Genomic DNA, 26,296 nt, shown 5'->3' with positions numbered 1-26,296 from the left:
GTGTTTTCTATACAGTGTTTTAAGGGACTGTTTGTTGCCTAAGCAGGCATATCCTCGCTGGGCCACGGGTGTAGTGTCTCTATCCCTGCAGGGCTTGGGTACCTGGTCAAAGGACCGCGACCTGATCACGGGTGCAGCTAAGCCCATATCCCAATTGGGGGGGTCACTGGCGAACACCATCCTGTGGGTTAGACTCTGCACCTTTGCCCAGGTCTCGCCAACACTCAAGACCTGTGGATGAGGAGAACGTACATCCAGGCCCCTCGTCTCCGCTTCTTTCCCCAACTTAGGCCCACCACGTCCTCTTCTCCAGTCTCAGACGTGACACTTTTCTCCATTATCCTCAGGACTGTGATCCCTGACAACCTTAAGCCCGACTGATGACTTTTTAGTCTATGGTCTCTGCTGAAACCTTGTTGGCTATGTTAATTTTATGTTATCTCTTATTAGCTGTTATAATAAATCCTCAGATTGCTCGTCAAGTTGATAACAGTTGGATGGTTATGTGATGTTCCTCACAACCCTCCCCAACTGGCTCCATTTTCTTTTTTCTATGTCAAACTCTCCTACCGCCCTCCCTATAAAAAAGTATATATATATATATATTTTTTTAAAGAAGGAAGGAAGTACAGTGGTTGTACGTCACCAACACAGAAAGGTCTCCAGGTCTGATGTAATTGAAGCCTAGGAGTAGGAACTAACACCAAAAATTGGAAAACTGTCTCTCCGTAAAAGGTATAGAGCCAAATGTAATAGGGTGAGAGTTTAGTAGTAAAACTCTCACACTAATACATTGATCGAGTTGTATTTTCAAAACAGGAAACACCTGGATGAGAGTTTAAATCTTGACAGTTATTTGAGTCTGAATAACATTGTATATTCATTGTATATAACATTGTTTGTATATTCTGTGACTTTATTACATTGGCTCAGTTTAAAAATGTGAGTTTTCTCTTACATTTACTATACTCTCACCCTATTACATTTGGCCCATAGTATTTTCCTCAAAATAGTACATAGAAAGAATGCTTAGGAACAGACTATAATTGGGAGGAGGTCCATAGTGAACAGTCTGGTAAAGACAATTCACTATTGACCTCAGGTAGAACACTACATGCAATTTAAATACACTTTAATCACTTTTTGTTTATGATGAAACAAAAGTATCATTCAGCACAAGTAGGCGCTCCTATCCATTGTGTGTGTGTATATAGGTGGCGTTGGTGAGCCACTGAATCTGTGCTGCTATGGTTGGATCTTCCTACACAAGTTTAAAAAGGAGTGTGATTACATCTATCTTCTGCCCTGCGGAGGCAGCCAGGCCAAAAAAGTCAGAGGCCATACCTACAAGAAGCAATGTTAAAGATGGAGAGCACTACTGTGCAGACTCCATATTGCTCCTCCAGGGAGGCTTCATTCCCTGCACCAAAAATGTCGGAGAACCCAGTACTGCGCATGCACATTGCCATCTTGTCACTGTGCTAGAGTGTCACAATGGAAGATGCATGTCTTCCAGTTACGTCTATTATTGCTATACTGCATCCACAAAGGGGTCCAGTCATCCTGCTCCGCTACCTGGTTCCTGCCATGCTGTATGACACCCCATTTTGCTCAAGCTCTGCTCCATTTATCGGTGTGTATAACAGTGAGTATGGCTGTACCCATTTCACTATCACTAAACCACTCCTGTGGTTAAGCAATGGGTTGTTCATTGTCTCAGGGAATCAGCTGGTGTGTACAAGTTTTTTTTGTTGACTGCCCCTTGATAGACAAGGCTAAGAAATTAGGTAGTTGCCTGAAATGGGACTAGACTGATTACTGTTTTCTATTCGTTTATACTGACATTAAAGCATAATTTACTTATTTAAACTAGGGGTGTGCACCGGCCACTTTTCGTGTTTTGTGTTTTGGTTTTGGATCTGGATCTTTCTTCGTGTTTTGGATCTGGATTGGTTTTGCCAAAACCACCCTTCGGTGTTTTGGGTTCTGGGTTTTGTGTTTTGGATCTGTATTATTTTTAAAAAAAGCATATAAACAGCTAAAATCACAAAATGTGTTGATTTTTCTGCTCCTATGCTATTATTAACCTCAAAAGCCTTAATTTCCACTCATTTCCAGTCTATTCTGAACACCTCACACCTCACAATAGTGTTTTTATGTCCAAAAGGTTGCACCGAGGTAGATGGATGACTATGCTAAGCGACACGAGTGGGCGGCACAAACACGTGGCCCATCTAGGAGTGACACTGCAGTGGCAGACAGGATGGCAGTTTGAAAAACTAGGCCCCAAACAGTACATAATTCAAGAGAAAAATAAGAGGTGCAAGATGGAATTGTCCTTGGGCCCTCCCACCCACCCTTATGTTGTATAAACAGGACATGCACACTTTAACAAACCAATCATTTCAGTGCCAGGGTCTGCCACACGACTGTGGCTGAAATGATAGGTTCGTTTGGGCCCCCACAAAACAAGCTGGCAATTAATCTGTCCCTGCACAAACTGGCTCTACGGAGGCAAGATGTCGTCCTCATCCTCATCCACCGATTCCTCACCCTCTTCAGTGTTGTGTACATCCTCATCCTCACAGAGTATTAACTCGTCCCCGCTGGAATCCACCACCACAGGTCCCTCTGTACGTTCTGGAGGCTGGTCTCCCTGGAAGAGTTGATAATTCATTTTTATGAACATCATCTTCTCCACATTTTGTGGAAGCAACCTCCTTCGCCTTTCGCTGACAAGGTTCCCGGCTGCACTAAACACTCTTTCGGAGTACACACTGGAGGGGGGGCAATTCAGGTAAAATAGAGCCAGTTTGTACAGGGGCCTCCAAATTGCCTCTTTTTCTTGCCAGTACAGGTACGGACTGTCTGACATGCCTACTTGGATGCTGTCACCGATGTAATCCTCCACCATTCTGTCAATGGTGACAGTATCATATGCAGTGACAGTAGACATGTCAGAAATTGTTGCCAGGTCCTTCAGTCCGGACCAGATGTCCAAACTTGGTCCTGCCTGCCCTGCATCACCGCCAGCGGGTTGCTTAGGATACCTAAGTTTTTTCCTGGCAGCCCCAGTTGCGGGAGAAAATGAAGAAGGAGCTGTTGACGTGTCACGTTCCGCTTCAGCTGACAGTGTTTTCACCAGCAGGTCTTTGCACCTCTGCAGGCTTGTGTCGGCCGGAAAGAGAGACACCACATAGGCTTTAAACCTAGGATCGAGCACGGTTGCCAAAATGTAGTGGTCTGATTTCAACAGATTGACCACCCTGGAATCCTGGCAAAGCGAAAGAAGGGCTTCATCCACAAGTCCCACATGCTGAGCGGAATCGCTCTGTCTTAGCTCCTCCTTCACTTTCTCCAGCTGCTTCTGCAAAAGCCTGATGAGGGGAATGACCTGACTCAAGCTGGCAGTGTCTAAACTGACTTCACGTGTGGCAAGTTCGAAGGGCTGGAGAACCTTGCACAATACGGAAATCATTCTCCACTGTGCTTGAGTCAGGTGCATACCCCCTCCTTTGCCTATGTCATAGGTGGATGTATAGGCTTGAATGGCCTTTTGCTGCTCCTCCATCCTCTGAAGCATATAGAGGGTTGAGTTCCACCGCGTCACAACCTCTTGCTTCAGATGATGGCGGGGCAGGTTCAAGAGTGTTTGCTGGCGCTCCAGTCTTCGGCACGCAGTTGCTGAATGGCGAAAGTGGGCAGAAATTTTTCGGGCCACCCAAAGCGTTTCCTGCACGTCCCTGTCGCTTTTCAGAAAATTCTGCACCACCAAGTTTATTGTGTGAGCAAAACATGGGACGTGCTGGAATTTGCCCAGATGTAATGCCCGCACAATATTGGTGGCGTTGTCAGATATCACAAATCCCCAGGAGAGTCTAAGTGGGGTAAGCCACTGGACGATGATTTCCCTCAGTTTCTCTAAGAGGTTGTTGGCGGTGTGCCTCTTACTGAAACCGGTGATACACAGCGTAGCCTGCCTTGGAACGAGCTGGCGTTTCTGAGATGCTGCTACTGGTGACGCTGCTGCTGTTGCTGCGTAAGGTGATACATCTACCCAGTGGGCTGTCACAGTCATATAGTCCTTAGTCTGCCCTGTTCCACTTGTCCACATGTCCGTGGTTAAGTGGACATTGGGTACAACGGCATTTTTCAGGACACTGAGGACACTTTTGTTGACGTTTCTGTACAGTTTCGGTATCGCCTGCCTAGTGAAGTGGAATCTAGACGGGATTTGGAACCGGGGACACACTACCTCCATCAATTGTCTAAATCCCACTGCACTAATGGCGGATACCAGATGCACATCTAACATCAACATAGCAGTCAAGGCCTCAGTTATACGTTTTGCTTCAGGATGACTGCTGTCGTACTTAAAGGACTGTTGGAGGGTCAATTGTTTAGTAAAAGTAGTGGTGTTCCTACTTCCTCTCTGGGATGATGAACGACTCCCAGCAGCAGCAACAGCAGCAGCGGCAGCAGTAGGCGTAGCAATGCAGGATCCTCCAGAGGAATCCCGGATAGGAGAGTCAGTCATGCCAGTGACATGGCCTGCAGGACTACTTCCGATCCTGACTAAGGAGGAAATTGACGAGGAGGGAGTTGACGGTGTGGTTTGCAGGCGCTTGGATACAACAGGACAACGGGATTTAGGTGTCCCTGGACTGCTTACGGTCTTAGCCAAAGTTTCTGAACTTGACAGTAACTTTTTATGAACGCGCTGCAGGTGCCGTATAAGGGAGGATGTTCCTAGGTGGTTGACGTCCCTACCCCTACTTATTTCACCTTTACATATGGTACATATGGCAAGACAGTTGTTGTCCGGATTTGGATAGAAATATTGCCAGACCAAAGAGGTGGAATGTTTGGTATTCTGCCCAGGCATGACCGTGATGGGCTTTTTCATCCCACGGACAACAACTGTCTCCCCCGGAGCCTGATTTAAACAAACCACATCACCATCAGAATCCTCCTCGCCAACTTCCTCCTCAGCGCCAGCTACACCAGTATCCTCATCCTGTTGTACTTCAACAGTGACATCTTCAATTTGCATATCAGCAAGTGGACTGTGGGTGCTCCTTTCAGCACTTGCAGGGGGCGTGCAAATGGTGGAAAGAGCCACCTCTTCCCGTCCAGTGCTGGGAAGGTCAGGCATCGCAACCACCACCACACTTGGACTCTCCTTGGGGATTTGTGATATCTTCTTAGAAAGCACAGTTCTTCGCTGTGCTTTTGCCAGCTTAACTCTTTTGATTTTTTTAGTGGGAGGAGGGCTTCCATCGTCATGTGAAGCTGAACCACTAGTCATGAACATACTAGGGATCGACCTTAGCCGTTCCTTGCCACTCCGTGTCGTAAATGGCATATTGGCAAGTTTACGTTTCTCTTCAGCTGATTTAAATGTCTTTTTCAAGGTCATTTTCCTGAACTTTGCCATTTGGGATTGTATGTGCCCTCTACTATGACATTGGGCATCGGCCTTGGCAGACGACGTTGATGGCATGTTATCGTCTATGTCATGACTAGTGGCAGCAGCTTCAGCACTAGGAGGAAGTGGTTCTTGATCTTTCTCTATTTTATTTTTATCGGAGAAAGTTTGGTCCTCCATTTATGTTATATCGATTTGATATATACGTGCGGCTAAACACAGAAAATAATTTTTTTTTTGGTTTGGACTGGAGTGTACTTTGTGGGTTACAGCACCCTTTAACGGTCAAGCCAGCCGGCCCTTTACTTATGACACAGGCGCACTCTTGGCACTACTTTGTTGATGCACGTGCGGCTACTGCGCACACAATTCACAAACACAGAAAATAATTTTTTTTTGGTTTGGACTGGAGTGTACTTTCGGGGGTTACAGCACCCTTAACGGTCAAGCCAGCCGGCCCTTTACTTATGACACAGGCGCACGCTTGGCACTACTTTGTTGATGCACGTGCGGCTACTGCGCACACAATTCACAAACACAGAAAATAATTTTTTTTTGGTTTGGACTGGAGTGTACTTTCGGGGGTTACAGCACCCTTTAACGGTCAAGCCAGCCGGCCCTTTACTTATGACACAGGCGCACGCTTGGCACTACTTTGTTGATGCACGTGCGGCTACTGCGCACACAATTCACAAACACAGAAAATAATTTTTTTTTTGGTTTGGACTGGAGTGTACTTTGGGGGTTACAGCACCCTTTAACGGTCAAGCCAGCCGGCCCTTTACTTATGACACAGGCGCACGCTTGGCACTACTTTGTTGATGCACGTGCGGCTACTGCGCACACAATTCACAAACACAGAAAATAATTTTTTTTTGGTTTGGACTGGAGTGTACTTTCGGGGGTTACAGCACCCTTTAACGGTCAAGCCAGCCGGCCCTTTACTTATGACACAGGCGCACGCTTGGCACTACTTTGTTGATGCACGTGCGGCTACTGCGCACACAATTCACAAACAGAGAAAATAATTTTTTTTTGGTTTGGACTGGAGTGTACTTTCGGGGGTTACAGCACCCTTTAACGGTCAAGCCAGCTGGCCCTTTACTTATGACACAGGCGCACTCTTGGCACTACTTTGTTGATGCACGTGCGGCTACTGCGCACACAATTCACAAACACAGAAAATAATTTTTTTTTGGTTTGGACTGGAGTGTACTTTCGGGGGTTACAGCACCCTTAACGGTCAAGCCAGCCGGCCCTTTACTTATGACACAGGCGCACGCTTGGCACTACTTTGTTGATGCACGTGCGGCTACTGCGCACACAATTCACAAACACAGAAAATAATTATTTTTTGGTTTGGACTGGAGTGTACTTTCGGGGGTTACAGCACCCTTTAACGGTCAAGCCAGCCGGCCCTTTACTTATGACACAGGCGCACGCTTGGCACTACTTTGTTGATGCACGTGCGGCTACTGCGCACACAATTCACAAACACAGAAAATAATTTTTTTTTGGTTTGGACTGGAGTGTACTTTCGGGGGTTACAGCACCCTTTAACGGTCAAGCCAGCCGGCCCTTTACTTATGACATAGGCGCACGCTTGGCACTACTTTGTTGATGCACGTGCGGCTACTGCGCACACAATTCACAAACACAGAAAATAAATTTTTTTTGGTTTGGACTGGAGTGTACTTTCGGGGGTTACAGCACCCTTTAACGGTCAAGCCAGCCGGCCCTTTACTTATGACACAGGCGCACTCTTGGCACTACTTTGTTGATGCACGTGCGGCTACTGCGCACACAATTCACAAACACAGAAAATAATTTTTTTTTGGTTTGGACTGGAGTGTACTTTCGGGGGTTACAGCACCCTTAACGGTCAAGCCAGCCGGCCCTTTACTTATGACACAGGCGCACGCTTGGCACTATTTTGTTGATGCACGTGCGGCTACTGCGCACACAATTCACAAACACAGAAAATAATTATTTTTTGGTTTGGACTGGAGTGTACTTTTGGGGGTTACAGCACCCTTTAACGGTCAAGCCAGCCGGCCCTTTACTTATGACACAGGCGCACGCTTGGCACTACTTTGTTGATGCACGTGCGGCTACTGCGCACACAATTCACAAACACAGAAAATAATTTTTTTTTGGTTTGGACTGGAGTGTACTTTCGGTGGTTACAGCACCCTTTAACGGTCAAGCTAGCCGGCCCTTTACTTATGACACAGGCGCACGCTTGGCACTACTTTGTTGATGCACGTGCGGCTACTGCGCACACAATTCACAAACACAGAAAATAATTTTTTTTTGGTTTGGACTGGAGTGTACTTTCGGGGGTTACAGCACCCTTTAACGGTCAAGCCAGCCGGCCCTTTACTTATGACACAGGCGCACGCTTGGCACTACTTTGTTGATGCACGTGCGGCTACTGCGCACACAATTCACAAACACAGAAAATAATTTTTTTTGGTTTGGACTGGAGTGTACTTTCGGGGGTTACAGCACCCTTAACGGTCAAGCCAGCCGGCCCTTTACTTATGACACAGGCGCACGCTTGGCACTACTTTGTTGATGCACGTGCGGCTACTGCGCACACAATTCACAAACACAGAAAATAATTTTTTTTTGGTTTGGACTGGAGTGTACTTTCGGGGGTTACAGCACCCTTTAACGGTCAAGCCAGCCGGCCCTTTACTTATGACACAGGCGCACGCTTGGCACTACTTTGTTGATGCACGTGCGGCTACTGCGCACACAATTCACAAACACAGAAAATAATTTTTTTTTTGGTTTGGACTGGAGTGTACTTTGGGGGTTACAGCACCCTTTAACGGTCAAGCCAGCCGGCCCTTTACTTATGACACAGGCGCACGCTTGGCACTACTTTGTTGATGCACGTGCGGCTACTGCGCACACAATTCACAAACACAGAAAATAATTTTTTTTTGGTTTGGACTGGAGTGTACTTTCGGGGGTTACAGCACCCTTTAACGGTCAAGCCAGCCGGCCCTTTACTTATGACACAGGCGCACTCTTGGCACTACTTTGTTGATGCACGTGCGGCTACTGCGCACACAATTCACAAACACAGAAAATAATTTTTTTATGGTTTGGACTGGAGTGTACTTTCGGGGGTTACAGCACCCTTAACGGTCAAGCCAGCCGGCCCTTTACTTATGACACAGGCGCACGCTTGGCACTACTTTGTTGATGCACGTGCGGCTACTGCGCACACAATTCACAAACACAGAAAATTATTTTTTTTTGGTTTGGACTGGAGTGTACTTTCGGGGGTTACAGCACCCTTTAACGGTCAAGCCAGCCGGCCCTTTACTTATGACACAGGTGCACGCTTGGCACTACTTTGTTGATGCACGTGCGGCTACTGCGCACACAATTCACAAACACAGAAAATAATTTTTTTTTTGGTTTGGACTGGAGTGTACCTTGGGGGTTACAGCACCCTTTAACGGTCAAGCCAGCCGGCCCTTTACTTATGACACAGGCGCACGCTTGGCACTACTTTGTTGATGCACGTGCGGCTACTGCGCACACAATTCACAAACACAGAAAATAATTTTTTTTTGGTTTGGACTGGAGTGTACTTTCGGGGGTTACAGCACCCTTTAACGGTCAAGCCAGCCGGCCCTTTACTTATGACACAGGCGCACTCTTGGCACTACTTTGTTGATGCACGTGCGGCTACTGCGCACACAATTCACAAACACAGAAAATAATTTTTTTTTGGTTTGGACTGGAGTGTACTTTCGGGGGTTACAGCACCCTTAACGGTCAAGCCAGCCGGCCCTTTACTTATGACACAGGCGCACGCTTGGCACTACTTTGTTGATGCACGTGCGGCTACTGCGCACACAATTCACAAACACAGAAAATAATTATTTTTTGGTTTGGACTGGAGTGTACTTTCGGGGGTTACAGCACCCTTTAACGGTCAAGCCAGCCGGCCCTTTACTTATGACACAGGCGCACGCTTGGCACTACTTTGTTGATGCACGTGCGGCTACTGCGCACACAATTCATAAACACAGAAAATAATTTTTTTTTGGTTTGGACTGGAGTGTACTTTCGGGGGTTACAGCACCCTTTAACGGTCAAGCCAGCCGGCCCTTTACTTATGACACAGGCGCACGCTTGGCACTACTTTGTTGATGCACGTGCGGCTACTGTGCACACAATTCACAAACACAGAAAATAATTATTTTTTGGTTTGGACTGGAGTGTACTTTCGGGGGTTACAGCACCCTTTAACGGTCAAGCCAGCCGGCCCTTTACTTATGACACAGGCGCACTCTTGGCACTACTTTGTTGATGCACGTGCGGCTACTGCGCACACAATTCACAAACACAGAAAATAATTTTTTTTTGGTTTGGACTGGAGTGTACTTTCGGGGGTTACAGCACCCTTAACGGTCAAGCCAGCCGGCCCTTTACTTATGACACAGGCGCACGCTTGGCACTACTTTGTTGATGCACGTGCGGCTACTGCGCACACAATTCACAAACACAGAAAATAATTATTTTTTGGTTTGGACTGGAGTGTACTTTCGGGGGTTACAGCACCCTTTAACGGTCAAGCCAGCCGGCCCTTTACTTATGACACAGGCGCACGCTTGGCACTACTTTGTTGATGCACGTGCGGCTACTGCGCACACAATTCACAAACACAGAAAATAATTTTTTTTTGGTTTGGACTGGAGTGTACTTTCGGGGGTTACAGCACCCTTTAACGGTCAAGCTAGCCGGCCCTTTACTTATGACACAGGCGCACGCTTGGCACTACTTTGTTGATGCACGTGCGGCTACTGCGCACACAATTCACAAACACAGAAAATAATTTTTTTTTGGTTTGGACTGGAGTGTACTTTCGGGGGTTACAGCACCCTTTAACGGTCAAGCCAGCCGGCCCTTTACTTATGACACAGGCGCACGCTTGGCACTACTTTGTTGATGCACGTGCGGCTACTGCGCACACAATTCACAAACACAGAAAATAATTTTTTTTTGGTTTGGACTGGAGTGTACTTTCGGGGGTTACAGCACCCTTAACGGTCAAGCCAGCCGGCCCTTTACTTATGACACAGGCGCACGCTTGGCACTACTTTGTTGATGCACGTGCGGCTACTGCGCACACAATTCACAAACACAGAAAATAATTATTTTTTGGTTTGGACTGGAGTGTACTTTCGGGGGTTACAGCACCCTTTAACGGTCAAGCCAGCCGGCCCTTTACTTATGACACAGGCGCACGCTTGGCACTACTTTGTTGATGCACGTGCGGCTACTGCGCACACAATTCACAAACACAGAAAATAATTATTTTTTGGTTTGGACTGGAGTGTACTTTCGGGGGTTACAGCACCCTTTAACGATCAAGCTAGCCGGCCCTTTACTTATGACACAGGCGCACGCTTGGCACTACTTTGTTGATGCACGTGCGGCTACTGCGCACACAATTCACAAACACAGAAAATAATTTTTTTTTGGTTTGGACTGGAGTGTACTTTCGGGGATTACAGCACCCTTTAACGGTCAAGCCAGCCGGCCCTTTACTTATGACACAGGCGCACGCTTGGCACTACTTTGTTGATGCACGTGCGGCTACTGCGCACACAATTCACAAACACAGAAAATAATTTTTTTTTGGTTTGGACTGGAGTGTACTTTCGGGGGTTACAGCACCCTTTAACGGTCAAGCCAGCCGGCCCTTTACTTATGACACAGGCGCACGCTTGGCACTACTTTGTTGATGCACGTGCGGCTACTGCACACACAATTCACAAACACAGAAAATAATTTTTTTTTTGGTTTGGACTGGAGTGTACTTTGGGGGTTACAGCACCCTTTAACGGTCAAGCCAGCCGGCCCTTTACTTATGACACAGGCGCACGCTTGGCACTACTTTGTTGATGCACGTGCGGCTACTGCGCACACAATTCACAAACACAGAAAATAATTTTTTTTTGGTTTGGACTGGAGTGTACTTTCGGGGGTTACAGCACCCTTTAACGGTCAAGCCAGCCGGCCCTTTACTTATGACACAGGCGCACGCTTGGCACTACTTTGTTGATGCACGTGCGGCTACTGCGCACACAATTCACAAACACAGAAAATAATTTTTTTTTGGTTTGGACTGGAGTGTACTTTCGGGGGTTACAGCACCCTTTAACGGTCAAGCCAGCCGGCCCTTTACTTATGACACAGGCGCACGCTTGGCACTACTTTGTTGATGCACGTGCTGCTACTGCGCACACAATTCACAAACACAGAAAATAATTTTTTTTTTGGTTTGGACTGGAGTGTACTTTGGGGGTTACAGCACCCTTTAACGGTCAAGCCAGCCGGCCCTTTACTTATGACACAGGCGCACGCTTGGCACTACTTTGTTGATGCACGTGCGGCTACTGCGCACACAATTCACAAACACAGAAAATAATTTTTTTTTGGTTTGGACTGGAGTGTACTTTCGGGGGTTACAGCACCCTTTAACGGTCAAGCCAGCCGGCCCTTTACTTATGACACAGGCGCACGCTTGGCACTACTTTGTTGATGCACGTGCGGCTACTGCGCACACAATTCACACACACAGAAAATAATTTTTTTTTGGTTTGGACTGGAGTGTACTTTCGGGGGTTACAGCACCCTTTAACGGTCAAGCCAGCCGGCACTTTACTTATGACACAGGCGCACGCTTGGCACTACTTTGTTGATGCACGTGCGGCTACTGCGCAGACAATTCACAAACACAGAAAATAATTTTTTTTTTGGTTTGGACTGGAGTGTACTTTGGGGGTTACAGCACCCTTTAACGGTCAAGCCAGCCGGCCCTTTACTTATGACACAGGCGCACGCTTGGCACTACTTTGTTGATGCACGTGCGGCTACTGCGCACACAATTCACAAACACAGAAAATAATTTTTTTTTGGTTTGGACTGGAGTGTACTTTCGGGGGTTACAGCAGCCTTTAACGGTCAAGTCAGCCGGCCCTTTACTTATGACACAGGCGCACTCTTGGCACTACTTTGTTGATGCACGTGAGGCTACTGCGCACACAATTCACAAACACAGAAAATAATTTTTTTTTGGTTTGGACTGGAGTGTACTTTCGGGGGTTACAGCACCCTTAACGGTCAAGCCAGCCGGCCCTTTACTTATGACACAGGCGCACGCTTGGCACTACTTTGTTGATGCACGTGCGGCTACTGCGCACACAATTCACAAACACAGAAAATTATTTTTTTTTGGTTTGGACTGGAGTGTACTTTCGGGGGTTACAGCACCCTTTAACGGTCAAGCCAGCTGGCCCTTTACTTATGACACAGGCGCACGCTTGGCACTACTTTGTTGATGCACGTGCGGCTACTGCGCACACAATTCACAAACACAGAAAATAATTTTTTTTTGGTTTGGACTGGAGTGTACTTTCGGGGGTTACAGCACCCTTTAATGGTCAAGCCAGCCGGCCCTTTACTTATGACACAGGCGCACGCTTGGCACTACTTTGTTGATGCACGTGCGGCTACTGCGCACACAATTCACAAACACAGAAAATATTTTTTTTTTTGGTTTGGACTGGAGTGTACTTTGGGGGTTACAGCACCCTTTAACGGTCAAGCCAGCCGGCCCTTTACTTATGACACAGGCGCACGCTTGGCACTACTTTGTTGATGCACGTGCGGCTACTGCGCACACAATTCACAAACACAGAAAATAATTTTTTTTTGGTTTGGACTGGAGTGTACTTTCGGGGGTTACAGCACCCTTTAACGGTCAAGCCAGCCGGCCCTTTACTTATGACACAGGCGCACGCTTGGCACTACTTTGTTGATGCACGTGCGGCTACTGCGCACACAATTCACAAGCACAGAAAATAATTTTTTTTTGGTTTGGACTGGAGTGTACTTTCGGGGGTTACAGCACCCTTTAACGGTCAAGCCAGCCGGCCCTTTACTTATGACACAGGCGCACGCTTGGCACTACTTTGTTGATGCACGTGCGGCTACTGCGCACACAATTCACAAACACAGAAAATAATTTTTTTTTGGTTTGGACTGGAGTGTACTTTCGGGGGTTACAGCACCCTTTAACGGTCAAGCCAGCCGGCCCTTTACTTATGACACAGGCGCACGCTTGGCACTACTTTGTTGATGCACGTGCGGCTACTGCGCACACAATTCACAAACACAGAAAATAATTTTTTTTTTGGTTTGGACTGGAGTGTACTTTGGGGATTACAGCACCCTTTAACGGTCAAGCCAGCCGGCCCTTTATTTATGACACAGGCGCACGCTTGGCACTACTTTGTTGATGCACGTGCGGCTACTGCGCACACAATTCACAAACACAGAAAATAATTTTTTTTTGGTTTGGACTGGAGTGTACTTTCGGGGGTTACAGCACCCTTTAACGGTCAAGCCTGCCGGCCCTTTACTTATGACACAGGCGCACGCTTGGCACTACTTTGTTGATGCACGTGCGGCTACTGCGCACACAATTCACAAACACAGAAAATAATTTTTTTTTGGTTTGGACTGGAGTGTACTTTTGGGGGTTACAGCACCCTATAACGGTCAAGCCAGCCGGCCCTTTACTTATGACACAGGCGCACGCTTGGCACTACTTTGTTGATGCACGTGCGGCTACTGCGCACACAATTCACAAACACGGAAAATAATTTTTTTTTGGTTTGGACTGGAGTGTACTTTCGGGGGTTACAGCACCCTTTAATGGTCAAGCCAGCCGGCCCTTTACTTATGACACAGGCGCACGCTTGGCACTACTTTGTTGATGCACGTGCGGCTACTGCGCACACAATTCACAAACACAGAAAATAATTTTTTTTTTGGTTTGGACTGGAGTGTACTTTGGGGGTTACAGCACCCTTTAACGGTCAAGCCAGCCGGCCCTTTACTTATGACACAGGCGCACGCTTGGCACTACTTTGTTGATGCACGTGCGGCTACTGCGCACACAATTCACAAACGCAGAAAATAATTTTTTTTTGGTTTGGACTGGAGTGTACTTTCGGGGGTTACAGCACCCTTTAACGGTCAAGCCAGCCGGCCCTTTACTTATGACACAGGCGCACGCTTGGCACTACTTTGTTGATGCACGTGCGGCTACTGCGCACACAATTCACAAACACAGAAAATAATTTTTTTTTGGTTTGGACTGGAGTGTACTTTCGGGGGTTACAGCACCCTTTAACGGTCAAGCCAGCCGGCCCTTTACTTATGACACAGGCGCACGCTTGGCACTACTTTGTTGATGCACGTGCGGCTACTGCGCACACAATTCACAAACACAGAAAATAATTTTTTTTTGGTTTGGACTGGAGTGTACTTTCGGGGGTTACAGCACCCTTTAACGGTCAAGCCAGCCGGCCCTTTACTTATGACACAGGCGCACGCTTGGCACTACTTTGTTGATGCACGTGCGGCTACTGCGCACACAATTCACAAACACAGAAAATAATTTTTTTTTTGGTTTGGACTGGAGTGTACTTTGGGGGTTACAGCACCCTTTAACGGTCAAGCCAGCCGGCCCTTTATTTATGACACAGGCGCACGCTTGGCACTACTTTGTTGATGCACGTGCGGCTACTGCGCACACAATTCACAAACACAGAAAATAATTTTTTTTTGGTTTGGACTGGAGTGTACTTTCGGGGGTTACAGCACCCTTTAACGGTCAAGCCTGCCGGCCCTTTACTTATGACACAGGCGCACGCTTGGCACTACTTTGTTGATGCACGTGCGGCTACTGCGCACACAATTCACAAACACAGAAAATAATTTTTTTTTGGTTTGGACTGGAGTGTACTTTTGGGGGTTACAGCACCCTATAACGGTCAAGCCAGCCGGCCCTTTACTTATGACACAGGCGCACGCTTGGCACTACTTTGTTGATGCACGTGCGGCTACTGCGCACACAATTCACAAACACGGAAAATAATTTTTTTTTGGTTTGGACTGGAGTGTACTTTCGGGGGTTACAGCACCCTTTAATGGTCAAGCCAGCCGGCCCTTTACTTATGACACAGGCGCACGCTTGGCACTACTTTGTTGATGCACGTGCGGCTACTGCGCACACAATTCACAAACACAGAAAATAATTTTTTTTTTGGTTTGGACTGGAGTGTACTTTGGGGGTTACAGCACCCTTTAACGGTCAAGCCAGCCGGCCCTTTACTTATGACACAGGCGCACGCTTGGCACTACTTTGTTGATGCACGTGCGGCTACTGCGCACACAATTCACAAACGCAGAAAATAATTTTTTTTTGGTTTGGACTGGAGTGTACTTTCGGGGGTTACAGCACCCTTTAACGGTCAAGCCAGCCGGCCCTTTACTTATGACACAGGCGCACGCTTGGCACTACTTTGTTGATGCACGTGCGGCTACTGCGCACACAATTCACAAACACAGAAAATAATTTTTTTTTGGTTTGGACTGGAGTGTACTTTCGGGGGTTACAGCACCCTTTAACGGTCAAGCCAGCCGGCCCTTTACTTATGACAAAGGCGCACGCTTGGCACTACTTTGTTGATGCACGTGCGGCTACTGCGCACACAATTCACAAACACAGAAAATAATTTTTTTTTGGTTTGGACTGGAGTGTACTTTCGGGGGTTACAGCACGCTTTAATGGTCAAGCCAGCCGGCCCTTTACTTATGACACAGGCGCACGCTTGGCACTACTTTGTTGATGCACGTGCGGCTACTGCGCACACAATTCACAAACACAGAAAATAATTTTTTTTTTGGTTTGGACTGGAGTGTACTTTGGGGGTTACAGCACCCTTTAACGGTCAAGCCAGCCGGCCCTTTACTTATGACACAGGCGCACGCTTGGCACTACTTTGTTGATGCACGTGCGGCTACTGCGCACACAATTCACAAACACAGAAAATAATTTTTTTATTTTGGTTTGGACTGGAGTGTACTTTCGGGGGTTACAGCACCCTTTAACGGTCAAGCCTGCCGGCCCTTTACTTACGACACAGGCGCACGCTTGGCATTACTTTGTTGATGCACGTGCGGCTACTGCGCACACAATTCACAAACACAGAAAATAATTTTTTTTTGGTTTGGACTGGAGTGTACTTTCGGGGGTTACAGCACCCTTTAACGGTCAAGCCAGCCGGCCCTTTACTTATGACACAGGCGCACGCTTGGCACTACTTTGTTGATGCACGTGCGGCTACTGCGCACACAATTCACAAACACAGCAAATAATTTTTTTTTTGGTTTGGACTGGAGTGTACTTTGGGGGTTACAGCACCCTTTAACGGTCAAGCCAGCCGGCCCTTTACTTATGACACAGGCGCACGCTTGGCACTACTTTGTTGATGCACGTGCGGCTACTGCGCACACAATTCACAAACACAGAAAATAATTTTTTTTTTGATTTGGACTGGAGTGTACTTTCGGGGGTTACAGCACCCTTAACGGTCAAGCCAGCCGGCCCTTTACTTATGACACAGGTGCACGCTTGGCACTACTTTGTTGATGCACGTGCGGCTACTGCGCACACAATTCACAAACACAGAAAATAATTTTTTTTTTGGTTTGGACTGGAGTGTACTTTCGGGGGTTACAGCACCCTTAACGGTCAAGCCAGCCGGCCCTTTACTTATGACACAGGCGCACGCTTGGCACTACTTTGTTGATGCACGTGCGGCTACTGCGCACACAATTCACAAACACAGAAAATAATTTTTTTTTTGGTTTGGACTGGAGTGTACTTTCGGGGGTTACAGCACCCTTAACGGTCAAGCCAGCCGGCCCTTTACTTATGACACAGGCGCACGCTTGGCACTACTTTGTTGATGCACGTGCGGCTACTGCGCACACAATTCACAAACACAGAAAATAATTTTTTTTTGGTTTGGACTGGAGTGTACTTTCGGGGGTTACAGCACCCTTTAACGGTCAAGCCAGCCGGCCCTTTACTTATGACACAGGCGCACGCTTGGCACTACTTTGTTGATGCACGTGCGGCTACTGCGCACACAATTCACAAACACAGAAAATATATTTTTTTTTAGCACTTGGGGGGAGCACCCCTGATGGACAGAGCACCCCCTGGACAACACTACAGCACTCCTTTAGGACTGGGACACTGCACAGGACTTTGGAGTGGACACAGCCCCTATGGAGAACTGACTGCACAACACAGTCCAGCCAGCCCCTATGGACTTTGAAGTAGTGGACACAGCCCCTATTAACAACAGCAGCACAGCACAACACAGCCAGCCCCTATGGACTTTGAAGTAGTGGACAACAGCAGCACTACACTACACTACACTACACAGCCCTAACTCCCACCCTCCCTCTTCACTGTCCACAGCCGAGTGAGAAAATGGCGCCGACGCGGGTACCTTATATAGGATCCAAAACCCGCGAGACTCGGAAGGCGGGATGATGACGTTTTGCCTCGATTTCAGATCCGAGTCAGGCGGGAAAAGTCGAGCCTGACTCGGATCGGACTCGGATCGGGGGGGCTCGGGGGGGTTCGGATTTCAGAAATCCGAACCCGCTCACCCCTAATTTAAACTTGGATAAGCTGTATGTTGACCTTTATTTGAGCACCCAAGTACTGCACCACTGACCACTCTACTGAGCAAAATACCCCAGAATGTCACAATATATACAGTACTGCTCTCATATGGCTACATTTCCATGTTTAATTGTACTTTTTCACATTGTTTCCTATATGGTGGGTAAAGCTGGGCATCAACTGTACAATTATCTGTCAGATATCTGTCCAATCTGGCTGGTTGGATTCAAAACCTGGTAATGTATGGGAGGAAATGACAGTTGATCATATGGTTTTAAACACTGGAAAATGGATAAAAAACAATTGTTCAAATTGGTTAAATCCATGTGCTTTAACCAATTTGGCTGAACGTCCATTTTTGTCTGCTTTCCAGTGTTTGTGAGCAAATGGTCGATTGTGATTTAATCGCATACATTACCAGATTTTCATTTCATCTAGCCAGATTGGACAGATAATTGTATAGTGGAAGCCCAGCTTAAGCATGCTGTAGCAAACATTGCAGATAATGCAAGCTATAGAGCCTATACATCAGCAATCAGAAAATTGTGTTTTTTTTCCTGATTTCACGATTCTCCAGTCCACCAATCTGTGCCAATACATTATATATATCCCAGTGATTTGCAGATAATTCTCAGCAAATAACAGATCTGCCAATCGTGAAAGGCTTATCATTTTACTAGTAACAGTCGGCAATTCTGCTGATTGTTACATTACACTAGCAATCTGCAACCCCGATTGTTCAGTGAAATCCAACATGTTGGACATCTTGAATTACTGATTCTGATCACTTTTCACGCAATCAGTGAATCCCAGACATTGCAGATACTTTTACACGATCATCCGCAAAACAGGGAATTGCCTCAATTATTTGCTGATATATGGGCCCCCTTTATGTGTACGCCTGTTTGTGGAGCATATGTTGCATGTTTTCGCACTGCACATATTCTGGAATTGAGTACATGCAAGTACAGGTGATGAACAGTCATACACATTTCTTTAATTAGAATTGAAGAGGTGTGACTGGGCAGGTAAAGGGCGTTCCCACATAATCCTAGTTTAGCTAGGGCCTCTGGACAGACTGCTGTCGGGATTCTGGCGCCAAGATTCTGACCGTTGGCATCCCGACCGCAACTACATCCCCTCTGAATCAGGCCCGTAGTCAGAAAACACCAAGGGCCAAAATTCAATTCAGTGCGATGATGAATAGCCACAGGAGGGAGCTCCCTCAGCTATCCAATACAATGCGCTGTTGGTTTAAGTCAGAGAATGCCGGTTCTCGCGACTTAACCTGGGTGTTTAGTCAGAGAATGGCAGTTACCACGCCTTAAGTGCCGGGCGCGCGGCTATTAGCGCCGTGCTAAGCCGGCAAACAGTTGCGCGCCCTGCACTTTTATCAGATTTCTCCTCGCATCCCCAGGGGATGCGGGCCACACAGCGCAGTGTATTGATCAGCTTCGGGAGCTCCCTCCCGTGGTTATTCATCATCGCACTGAATTGAATTCGGCGCCAAAATAGGCAGCTGGCTAATAGAAATATTTGGAGTTAATAACACTGTCTAGACATAGACGGACTGTCTTATGTACAGTATACATGACTTCATTAAAGTATTATTGTACCATAGTAAAGTACAGTATTATCATTACACAGTCCAATACGACAATGCAGCTCCTGTTTCAACAATTTTGAAAGCAAAGAAGGAAGCATGCCAGTATATATTAAAATAAAATTTTCCGAAGCGGTTGAGATTACAACCAGTTCTGTATAGAGATGAGCGGTTCGGATTCTGTGGAATCCGAACCGCTCCGAACATTGGGGATCCGAGTCCACCCGAACCCTGTTCGGGTGTTCACCGCCTGACTCGGATCCCCGTTCGGGGCCGAACGGCGGCCGTCTGATGTCGGATTCTCACTAGAGAATCCGACATCAGGTCTCCTCGCGTGTAGGGCAGAGCGCAGTGATAGCGCTCTGCCCTACACAGACACAGACACACAGCCGCCAGCGGCAGCTGTGTGTTTGTTACAGCAGCCAATGAGAGTCACACAGACTCTCATTGGCTGCTGCACGGAGGGAGCCGGCTGGAGCTCACACATGAGCTCCGTCTTCCGGCTCCCTCCTCAGCGTGTGACAGAGCGGACGGCGCGGGAGCAGGGAATCAGGTAAGTTTTACTTTTTTTATTTTTTTACTTGTCAAAGGTCCGGGGGCGCTACTGGGGGGGGTCTGCACTACTGGGGGGTCTGCTACTGGGGGGGGCTATACTACTGGGGGGGCCATACTACAGAGGGGCCTGCTACTGGGGGGGGCTATACTACTGGGGGGGGGGTCTGCACTACTGGGGGGGGTCTGCTACTGGGGGGGGCAATACTACTGGGGGGGCCATACTACAGAGGGGCCTGCTACTGGGGGGGGCTATACTACTGAGGGGGGTCTGCTACTGGGGGGCCATACTACTGGGGGGGATCTGCACTATTGGGGGGGGTCTGCTACTGGGCGGGGCTATACTACTGGGGGGGCCATACTACAGAGGGGCCTGCTACTGGGGGGGCTATTCTACTGGGGGGGGTCTGCTACTGGGGGGGCCATACTACTGAGGGGCCTGCTACTGGGGGGGGCTTACTACTACTGGGGGGGGCTGCTACTGGGGCAGCCTACTACAGGGGGGGCCATACTACAGGGGGGGCCCATACTACAGGGGGGGCTACTACTGGGGCAGCCTACTACTGGGGGGGCCTGTTACTGGGGCAGCCTACTACTGGGGGAGCCATACTACTGGGGGGGCATACTACTGGGTGGCATGCTAATGGGGGGCATACTACTGGGGGGGCCTGCTAATGGGGGGCATACTACTGGGGGGGGCCTGCTAATGGGGGGCATACTACTGGGGGGCATTCTACTGGGGGCACTGCATAGTGGACCCTACTACTAAGGGGACTGCATAGGGGGCACCACTGCTGGGGGACATTGTGTAAGGGACACCGCTACTGTGGGCATTGTGTAAAAGGGTCACTACTGTGGGCATTGTGTAAAAGGGGCACTACTGTGTGTCGTAACATAAATAAGAGACACTACTTTATGGTGTAATGTGAATCAGGCCCTATGTGCGGTGTAATGCTAATAAGATTGTGCACTGTGACTCCTAGGGCCGTAGCCCACTTTGTAAACAAGTACTGTGACTCTGCTGGCCGTACCCCACTGGGTGGGTGCACTACTTTTCATTTCTGCCACTGCTGTGTGGCAATGTGTCATAGATGTGCTTTATACTGTGGTGTCTGTGTCGTTGTGCCGCTGCTTTGTCGCTTAGTAACCAGTCAGCTCACTGCAACCTTTGGCCAATAATGTTGAAAACAATATTATAAGCTGTGATATGGTCTAAATTGACTGGAAATTAATGTTATTGAGGTTAATAATACTCTAGGAAGAAAAAAAAGACCAATTTATGTGATTTTAGCTTTTTTTTGTAAATTTTTGTAAAAAAATCCAAATCCAAATCCAAATCCAAAGCCAGTCACCGCAGTTTGGCAAATCCAAATCCAAATCCAAAGCCGGACGACGAATTAGAACCAAATCCAAATCCAAATCCGGCAAAAATGGTCCGGCGCACATCCCTAGTTCCGTAGCGCATCTGTAAAATGTAATATTTCACTAATAGTCTTGATGACTGCTGAGAGGAACAGTGACCTTGCGGAAAAAAAAAATATATATAGAAAAATTATGTATGGTCAATGTAATGTAAATATGTGGACAAACAGAAGCTCAAACCAGTCCACAACCACATAACTGAGCCTAAGGATGACAGGTAAGCACAATTTACTTCACTTTACTACTTTACTACATTTTTCCTGAATTTCTCAATAACAAACATTTGGCTTAGGGGTGCCATGAAAACAATGCTGATACTCTAGGACGCCGTGATTCAATAAAGTTTGCGAACCACTATTGTGATGACCTTGAATTGGTTTCACTGTGCTGTGTGCTATTGTCTTGGGCTGCTTTAGAGAAGGGTGCTGGTACCAGTGCTAGGGTTCAGTGTGCAGAATACGGTGTCCAGTAAGCTGTATTACTTATCCATTGTGTGTGTGTGTATATAGGTGGTGTTGGTGAGCCACTGAATCTGTGCTGCTATGGTTGGATCTTCCTACACAAGTTTAAAAAGAAGTGTGATTACATCTATCTGCTGCCCTGCGGAGGCAGCCAGGCCAAAAAAGTCAGAGGCCATACCTACAAGAAGCAATGTTAAAGATGGAGAGCACTACTGTGCAGACTCCATATTGCTCCTCCAGGGAGGCTTCATTCCCTGCACCAAAAATGTCGGAGAACCCAGTACTGCGCATGCACATTGCCATCTTGTCACTGTGCTAGAGTGTCACAATGGAAGATGCATGTCTTCCAGTTACGTCTATTATTGCTATACTGCATCCACAAAGGGGTCCAGTCATCCTGCTCCGCTACCTGGTTCCTGCCATGCTGTATGACACCCCATTTTGCTCAAGCTCTGCTCCATTTATCGGTGTGTATAACAGTGAGTATGGCTGTATCCATTTCACTATCACTAAACCACTCCTGTGGTTAAGCAATGGGTTGTTCATTGTCTCAGGGAATCAGCTGGTGTGTACAAGTTTTTTTGTTGACTGCCCCTTGATAGACAAGGCTAAGAAATTAGGTAGTTGCCTGAAATGGGACTAGACTGATTACTGTTTTCTATTCGTTTATACTGACATTAAAGCATAATTTACTTATTTAAACTTGGATAAGCTGTATGTTGACCTTTATTTGAGCACCCAAGTACTGCACCACTGACCACTCTACTGAGCAAAATACCCCAGAATGTCACAATATATACAGTACTGCTCTCATATGGCTACATTTCCATGTTTAATTGTACTTTTTCACATTGTATCCTATATGGTGGGTAAAGCTGGGCATCAACTGTACAATTATCTGTCAGATATCTGTCCAATCTGGCTGGTTGGATTCAAAACCTGGTAATGTATGGGAGGAAATGACAGTTGATCATATGGTTTTAAACACTGGAAAATGGATAAAAAACAATTGTTCAAATTGGTTAAATTCATGTGCTTTAACCAATTTGGCTGAACGTCCATTTTTGTCTGTTTTCCAGTGTTTGTGAGCAAATGGTCGATTGTGATTTAATCGCATACATTACCAGATTTTCATTTCATCTAGCCAGATTGGACAGATAATTGTATAGTGGAAGCCCAGCTTAAGCATGCTGTAGCAAACATTGCAGATAATGCAAGCTATAGAGCCTATACATCAGCAATCAGAAAATTGTGTTTTTTTTCCTGATTTCACGATTCTCCAGTCCACCAATCTGTGCCAATACAGTATATATATCCCAGTGATTTGCAGATAATTCTCAGCAAATAACAGATCTGCCAATCGTGAAAGGCTTATCATTTTACTAGTAACAGTCGGCAATTCTGCTGATTGTTACATTACACTAGCAATCTGCAGCCCCGATTGTTCAGTGAAATCCAACATGTTGCACATCTTGAATTACTGATTCTGATCACTTTTCACGCAATCAGTGAATCCCAGACATTGCAGATACTTTTACACGATCATCCGCAAAACAGTGAATTGCCTCAATTATTTGCTGATATATGGGCCCCCTTTATGTGTACGCCTGTTTGTGGAGCATATGTTGCATGTTTTCGCACTGCACATATTCTGGAATTGAGTACATGCAAGTACAGGTGATGAACAGTCATACACATTTCTTTAATTAGAATTGAAGAGGTGTGACTGGGCAGGTAAAGGGCGTTCCCACATAATCCTAGTTTAGCTAGGGCCTCTGGACAGACTGCTGTCAGGATTCTGGCGCCAAGATTCTGACCGTTGGCATCCCGACCGCAACTACATCCCCTCTGAATCAGGCCCGTAGTCAGAAAACACCAAGGGCCAAAATTCAATTCAGTGCGATGATGAATAGCCACAGGAGGGAGCTCCCTCAGCTATCCAATACAATGCGCTGTTGGTTTAAGTCAGAGAATGCCGGTTCTCGCGACTTAACCTGGGTGATTAGTCAGAGAATGGCAGTTACCGCGCCTTAAGTGCCGGGCGCGCGTCTATTAGCGCCGTGCTAAGCCGGCAAACAGTTGCGCGCCCTGCACTTTTATCAGATTTCTCCTCGCATCCCCAAGGGATGCGGGCCAAACAGCGCAGTGTATTGATCAGCTTCGGGAGCTCCCTCCCGTGGCTATTCATCATCGCACTGAATTGAATTCGGCGCCAAAATAGGCAGCTGGCTAATAGAAATATTTGGAGTTAATAACACTGTCTAGACATAGACGGACTGTCTTATGTACAGTATACATGACTTCATTAATGTATTATTGTACCATAGTAAAGTACAGTATTATCATTACACAGTCCAATACGACAATGCAGCTCCTGTTTCAACAATTTTGAAAGCAAAGAAGGAAACATGCCAGTATATATTAAAATAAAATTTTCCGAAGTGGTTGAGATTACAACCAGTTCCGTAGCGCATCTGTAAAATGTAATATTTCACTAATAGTGATGACTGCTGAGAGGAACAGTGACCTTGCGGAAAAAAAAAATATATATAGAAAAATTGCTCCTGCTTCTTACAGTTTCCTGGTTACAATATACGCCACAAACATGGGACAGCAGATAGCGGCAGCAGTGCATGTCAATATTGCTGCTAGGGTGGTGCGACCAGGGCACCGCAGGGCAGGGAGAGCTGTTCGGGCCTTTCAATTTTCCTGTTTATTATCATTCTCACTTGTAGCTTCCTCTTCTTTTATCCCCAGAATCTCCTCGCCTTTAAATACACATTTAATTACACAGCAAGTGTCCCGTTATGAGACCAGAGTGTGTGCTGTGCTGTTCAAGTGGCCATAGTGTGTGTTGGGGAGCCTGGAGGGGAGGATGGACTGAGGCAACTATTTTGACCCATTGAGGAGACTAGCTGATGCGGACGGTGGACAGAAGCAGCGGAGGTAAGCTTGTTAGTGTCCCACAGCCCTCTCTTCCGTACCCCCTTACCAGTGTCCCCGCAGTCCCATCACTGAAACCCCATGCCAGTGTCTATGCAGTCCTATCCTCCTAGCCTGCCAGTGTTTCATTCGGCATGCAGGCTGCGGGTACCAAGGACCAAGGGAAGAAGGGACTGAGGCGGTGCCGGATAGTCGAAGACAGTGAAGAGGGATGATAGCCGGCGGGGTCCGGGCTCCTGTCTGTGGCTGCTGCTTGGTGGGTGCCGGCTAGAGAGAGTGTCCTGCAGAGTCTTTGTACAGGTGAGATGCTGTGTGAATGGGGATGAAGGCTGTGGGCAGGAGGTAGGGTGGGCACAGATGAGCAGCAGACTCTGGGCACCAAGTGCACCCTTGGAGCACTTGACAACCTGGCCGGCCGCACCTTGCTGGGCAGCGGCGGCCAGTGGAGTGTGCGCTGAGCCGGATGCAGTGGGGATACAGCGGGAAGGGATGTGAAAAGATCCCTCTGCTGCATAAACGGCAACTTGTGAAGAGATTCGGGGGCTGTACGCCATCTCAGGGTGGCATACAGCTTCACTGTCAAATTCCGAAAAAAAAAAGTATTTTCGGAACTTGATGAATTACATTATTTCTATATCCCGATAAGTGGCCCTGACACTTAATTTATACAAAAGTAGGTGAAAATGATAATTTTCACCAGCTTTTGTTTAAATTAAGTGATGATGAATAGGCCCCTGAATCATAAAGCAAAGTAATCTAATGATGGAAACCCCTATTTAAGCACATTGAGACCTATTGAAGAACAGTGCTATATAAATTATTATTATTATTACAGGTTGAGTCTCCCATATCCAAAATGCTTCGCACCAGGGGTACTTTGGGTATCGGAATAGTCTGTATTTTGGAATATTTGCAAACCATATTGAAATGTCTTAGGAATAGGGCCCAAATCTTAACACAGAAGGCATTTATGTGTTATATACACCTTATACACACAGCCTGAAGGTAATTTTATACAATATTTTCAATAATTTTGTGTCTCAAAGTTTGTGTACATACATTAATTTTATTTGTTTGATATACACCTTATACACACAGCCTATAGGTAATTTTATACTTTATTTTAATTTTTTGTGCCTTAAACAAAGTTTGTGTACATTGAACCATCAAAAATAAAAGGCTTTACTATCTCAGTCATGCTAAAAATATTCCGTAATTGGGAATATTCCGTATTTTTACATTATTTTATACTGTGAATTTCCCAAGACAATGACATTGATAATAATAATAATTAAACTTGC

Source organism: Taudactylus pleione, unplaced genomic scaffold (genome assembly GCF_031769625.1).
Source record: "Taudactylus pleione unplaced genomic scaffold, aTauple2 ptg000854l, whole genome shotgun sequence".
Taxonomy (NCBI): Eukaryota; Metazoa; Chordata; class Amphibia; order Anura; family Myobatrachidae; genus Taudactylus; species Taudactylus pleione.
This window is presented reverse-complemented; position numbering follows the sequence as displayed.